Below are 6287 nucleotides of genomic sequence, written 5' to 3' on the forward strand. Positions count from 1 at the left end.
TCCATTAACTCGTATATTGTTATAAATGCTAAGATCCGTAGAATTAGTGAGATTTTTACTTAGACCTATTGATTGTCAGTTGAGTGATAGTTTGATAATTGGAAGATTTAGAGAAAATTTCACCAAGAACTATCTAATTCACCAACTGAGTGGGGGTTCTAAAGTTGGAAGAATTAATGCAATTCTCACTTAGAACCCATGAAATTTTGCATATTAAATTAAGTTTATGATAGTGAAACAATAGGATTGCAGACGATGATTGGGAACATAGTGAACTTTCGACTCTGTGCCTAACGTTGAACAATCATAGACGTTAATTTGTGTTAATATAAAATTAAATACGTGCATAAATGGGCATTGATTGAGAATAAAATGTCTCTAAAAATTTGATAGATCATAGCATCAAAATCTATAGCAATTAACCTTAATAAAGGTGATAAGCTAAATGCGATAACATTTGGCATGATAAGATTTTAGGTGTACTAGAATGACATGATACTTTAGAGAGCATCAACCACGTAATAGAAGACCTTATGTAGGTCATACTACTCTAGAGAATAAAGATCAGAATCGAACTTAGTCGAGTACGAAAAAATGTGAATTTTAGTACTCGAGCATTTAAATTGTTAAGTTATGTTATAAATGGTTTTTTTTTCTCAAATGTGACTTAGTTGGTGGTTAGCATAGTGTTAACATTTTCATTGGTCACATTAATTTTAGATGAATAGTAAGTTCAAATTAGTCTCTTCTTAATATATGGAATTTTGAAAGTTATTGTGACTTACAAATTGAAGTGTCAATTTTTTTTCTATTGATACTACCCGCTATGTAAGTTAAAAGACGTGCGACTTGATATTGCTAAGTCTCGAGGATATGCTTGTGTAGCAATGTTCTAACTTGCATAAGACTTTGAATCTTAAGCATTGAATGAGCTAGAACAAATGCGGGATGGATGTTGAAGACTGGTAAAGGGATCAAGAAGAACTTCAGATAGTAAGTGAATGAAAGTGGTTTTTGTAGAGAATCAATGTTATAAAGGTTCAATTGCTTCAAATATATGGTTTGAATCTCTTAGCTCGAAAGTGGTTAAGTTAAAGGATATTGCACTTGAATATATTCCTCTTAGTGTTGTTTACATATCAACACTATATAAATTGGATCTTATCTTGTGTAGATAATGGATTCAAGGGTTAGAAACCTACTTCATATGAGATCAAGAAGCGTATTAGACTATTATCGAGTATTTGACTTTATACGAAATAGATATGAACAAATAGTAAAGATGGAATGGAGGTTTATATGACTGGTATTGCAACTTAGTGTTGCAAAGTGGAGAAATTGACCTCCTACTTGATATTTAGATAGTATCAAAGACTCCACTGAATTTGATCTCAATTATTGGTCTTCTAAGAGGGGTCTCTTACTTGAACTTGTACGTGGTAATTATGTTCGTACTCATAGTGGTGATATTTATTATGGTTCTGGATATTTGTGCAATTGTTTGAAGTTTTGAGTTGAGAAAACCATTCAAAGCTGTAAGAGCTGAACTTCCATAGAATAAATCCATCCGAATTTCTTTGTGGACCGTGATCAAGAGAGATAGAGATGGAACTTTATTTTTCATTACATTTATAGATGGATTCATGCACTTCAGTTATGAGACCGATTTTCTTGAGTTGAAGATATTGTATTATTTAGACTTTTATGAAGTCGAGTAGAAAATCAGATTATGGAAGTGAAGATTTTAAGAACCGTTAGACAGCGTGAATCTCTATCACGAGATATCAATAATCTATGTAATAAGAGGAACTCTTATTAGATTGACTATTATTTAATATCCAATAATTATATGGTGTATTGGATTGAAAGAATGAAATATTGTTGAATATGATGACTGATGAGCTTCAAGATATGTAGTACAACTTATATATTTGCTTTTGGAAGGAGCGTTGGCTAACTACAGCATATCAATTAATGGAGTTCTCTCAATGTTGGTACCTTCAAAATATATTAGTTTTGGACACATAAATAACCGAATATGGGTTATCATAGACTCTTAATGGACTATATATATTCTCGATAACGAGTGTGGGAACATGAATCTATTGAGAACTAGATGTGTTTCGATGACATACATGTAATCCAAAAAGGTACTTAAGTAAAATTTTGGATGGATATCGAGTCAAAAGAAGTGACTTTTGACATATTTTTAGTAAGAAAGAAAAGATTGGAGAACATCATTGAAATTGATATTATATGTATTGATGAATCAATTTTGAATATATAAGTGAATATTCGAACTTCTTATTCAAGTGGGAGTAATTTGTTTTTGAGTTGGACCTATCTATCCGAGTGGGAGCTATCTAAAAACTATCTAATTTCAATGATACTTGATTTCGAGTGGGAGCTAAGAGCCATTTAATATCAATGATTTTTGGTTCAAAGTGGGAGCTAACTATCCGAGTGGGAGCCATCCAAGAACTATCTAATTTAATGATTCCAAGTTCCGAGTTGGATCTAAGAGCTATTTAATGTCAATGATAAAAAAATCAGAAGATGAATTTTGAGAAAAATGATGGAAGTATATATATGGAGTATAGAATTTCGACCTAATTTGAGATATGGTGAAAGTTCTATTCAAACATTATGTTTACCAAGAACATTCAGGCTCTTGAATTTAAGTGGAAGACTAATGAGTTTCAAATAGATAAAGCTCATTTTTTTTAAAAAAATGTTATACTCAATGTGAGTGTATTGAGTTGGATAAATTTTTTCATACCGATGGGATTCGCTTCTGTATAGCAATGTTAAATGTGTTGGTATGTTTAAATTTAGAGTTACACCAAATCGACTCAGAGACTGTATTTTTATTCTCAATTGAAAAATGATTAAAGATATTAACATGAATCGACTTTTAGATTTCATGTTATAGGCTTTTTTTGTATAGTGGTAACTTTACAGTTACACGCATGGTCAAATACAGTCATCTTGACAGTCGCACTAAAGTTTTTAACAGGGTTAAATCTTATACAAGAATTTTGTCATTTGGACGAAAATTACTGCATTTGTGAAAAGATCTATTGATAGGTTGTAATTCTAACTTTGATATTGATGATATTGGATTGGCTAAGCATGATAAGGAGTGTATAGAGACCATTTTGAAATGGTTGTCCTCAATTTTTGAGAAAAAAGACATGGGTTTAGCAAATTGTATGATTTGTGCTAAGAATACTTTTCTTATGTTCTTGCTCTATCATAAGAGTTTTATACTATAAATGCTCGTATGGAATTGTAACTGTGACCATATAAGTTTTCATAAATGTCCAAAGATTTCATAAGTGCACAAAGAAATATCCAGAGATCTATATCTAGTACGATTAAAAGTTAGGAGATAGAAGTATACTATGAAGTATACTTGCCCTAACAATAGTCATGCCATGTATTTAATCAGTATGTATTAATATTATCTTTAGAAAATATATTGTGATACCTGAAGGGTGCTGCTGTCAGTTATTCTATTTCGTTGTCAAACAAATAACTTGTGATTGGAATAGATATACAATTGTTGACTAAGAATGAGAGTTAGTCGAGCATAATTAGTTTTTTGACTTGTGCGCTTTTGCTACAGAGTAGCAAGAAGCATATGTTGTAATGTATATCTTGACAGATAAAGAAATTGTTTGGTATGGATGTATTGAGCATCTAATGATACTGGTTGAGAATATGAGATTCATGATAGTTACACAACTATCTTATATGTTAAGATCTCAAGTATCAAGATGGAACCAAACAATTAATCGTAATTCTGTGAGAGACGTTAGCAAAGAAAGTGTCTTTGTGATATATCTACATAAATGATGATATATAATCATCATACTCTGAAGATGTCTAGAGATATATTTGTTGATAATATGAAATCTTTAGAATTTCGTAGAATATGATACTTGGTGTATCAGACAAACTCTTGATTGAGTTTTATGTGACCATAGATGAACAATTTTGAGTTCATATGTAATCTAATGTTGTGATTATGAGTTAAATAATTTGTATGCACATATAAAGTATGTCGCATGGGTTGAGATTGGCTCACTCACAAGAGCAATCACCTCAGATATTTTGAGATGTGCTGAGACGAGACAAAATGATCATGTTGTGTACATGATCCTATGACCTTGATGGTGATTATGTTGTGTACATGATCAGGTCGCCTTGTTAAGTTATCAAGATGAGATTACAAATAATAAACGCATTTAGTAGACAGATCGAGTTCTGGATTTGAGAATGCTTGGATGAATGAATATAAGAAGAACTCAAGTTAGATATCAACGAATATCTGAACTATGATTTGTACGATGTATTTAATTTGCAAGATTCAACATACGCCCTAAGAAAGGGAAAAAAACATCGTAACACGTGTTTCATACCACGTGTGCTTTAACGACCAATGAGAAATGAAAGAATTGATCCCTGCTTCTTCATTGTGTAAGTCTCTGAGGCACATTTGACCTCACTTATATATACCCTTATGACTTTTGACTGTTTCTCAAAATTTTATTTTAGTGTTGCTACTTTAGCATGTTGGCAATAACTATGATTGATTCGGTTTGATGAGACATGTCTAGGAAAGCAGTTGACTTGAAACGAAGGGATTCAAGTAGGAAAGAAAGACTATTTAACTAATACCTCAACTTGTATTCACCGATCGGATAATTGTGTTAATTATTTGAGTTTTGTGACACAATTGTGAATACAATATAAATGAGAAAGTTGAGTATGTTCTAAAATGAATTGATGGGTCAAAAATACTCGAACTAGTGTTACAAAATATGTCTGGGGTATAGCTAGAAATATAATTCCTCTTCTAGAGCTGCTACATATCCCTAACAGGTATATAGTGTTGTATGCTCTTAAATTAACTCGCTGGTCACACAATCCATTTACCTGTATGAACTTGGAGATGTTGAGATTAATATAATTGATATTATATTAGAATCAGGTTAAGCCCATCATGTACGAGTGAGAGATGTTGGAAGAAAATGGGTCGCCCATGTAGGTTGACCCGACCTGATTTGCATGGAAATGAAATATGGAGGGACGAGTTGAAAATTGAATTCAAAAAAAAAAAAAAAAAAAACTCCCTCAATCTATAACTTCTATATATATATCCACTCCAGAAAAAATACTCAAGTGACATGCAAGAATTCGGGTTTTATTCAAGGGGTAAAAAGAAATGAGAGTGAAGGCTTGATTTTTGGAAGATAGCATCTCAAATTGGGTTCTTGGATTATGGCTATCAAATTCCTTCCATTGTGATCGAATTTCTGACCGAGAGGCGGCTACAAGATGGTGTGGAAAACAAGCAAATCAAAGACAAGTAATTCAACCTCGATTTTGTGATTTCAAGTAAGTATCATTACTTGGAACTTGGTTATAAGCATACAAGCACGTTTTACATGTATATAATAGAGTTATGTAATAATTTACACACAGATGAGGTTTCAAAAAAAGAATGAAGGATTTTATTTTATTTTTTATTTAATTGAAGAAATTATGACCCAATTATATCTCAACCAATTATGTATTTGTAAACAATTATGTACATATAGCACAACTTGACAAAATACCAACCTAAGGTTTTGAACTAATTCATTAATTATACTTAGTATCATATTTCTCAAAGTTTGGGGATACTTTGTGCACAAATTATCCAACATATAATACAAATATTGACACCACATCGCACTCATCTTGAAATAAAATTCTCACTTTATCTCCATCAAAGCCATTTGCTAATATTGTGTGCTTTTTGTAGCCACATCAATACTTCACAATTCCTCAAGGAACACGAGTTACAACCAATGCCACCAAGGACAAAGAAAGCAAGTGGTTCTTACGTTGAACAAAAGGTCATGCACTAGAAACTCCTCCTAGATTTTACATCACACGACTAGAGAAAATGCTTGTACCTAGCACCACCTGATCTTGGATGTTGAGTACACTCTTCTCTTTTGTTTTATTATTTTCTACTCCGAGGACAATGTGTTATTTCCGTCTGGCTTGTTATGTATTTTGCTTGCTCGTGCCTGTTTTTCTTATTTTTATATAGTCTGTTCGAGTTTGTTTTTGTTTTATTTCTTCTTATCGTTGTGTGGTAGTTAAGTTGTTAGAGTCTGTTTTTTGGAGTTAGTTTTGTTTCGAATATATCCAAAAATGAAAAATCCATGAAAAAATGGAAAAATCTGCAAAAACAAAAAAAAAAAACCAAAAAAAAAAAAAAAAAAAAAAAA

The sequence above is a fragment of the Olea europaea genome, unplaced genomic scaffold, assembly GCF_002742605.1.
Source record: "Olea europaea var. sylvestris unplaced genomic scaffold, O_europaea_v1 scaffold69, whole genome shotgun sequence".
NCBI classification, from domain to species: domain Eukaryota; kingdom Viridiplantae; phylum Streptophyta; class Magnoliopsida; order Lamiales; family Oleaceae; genus Olea; species Olea europaea.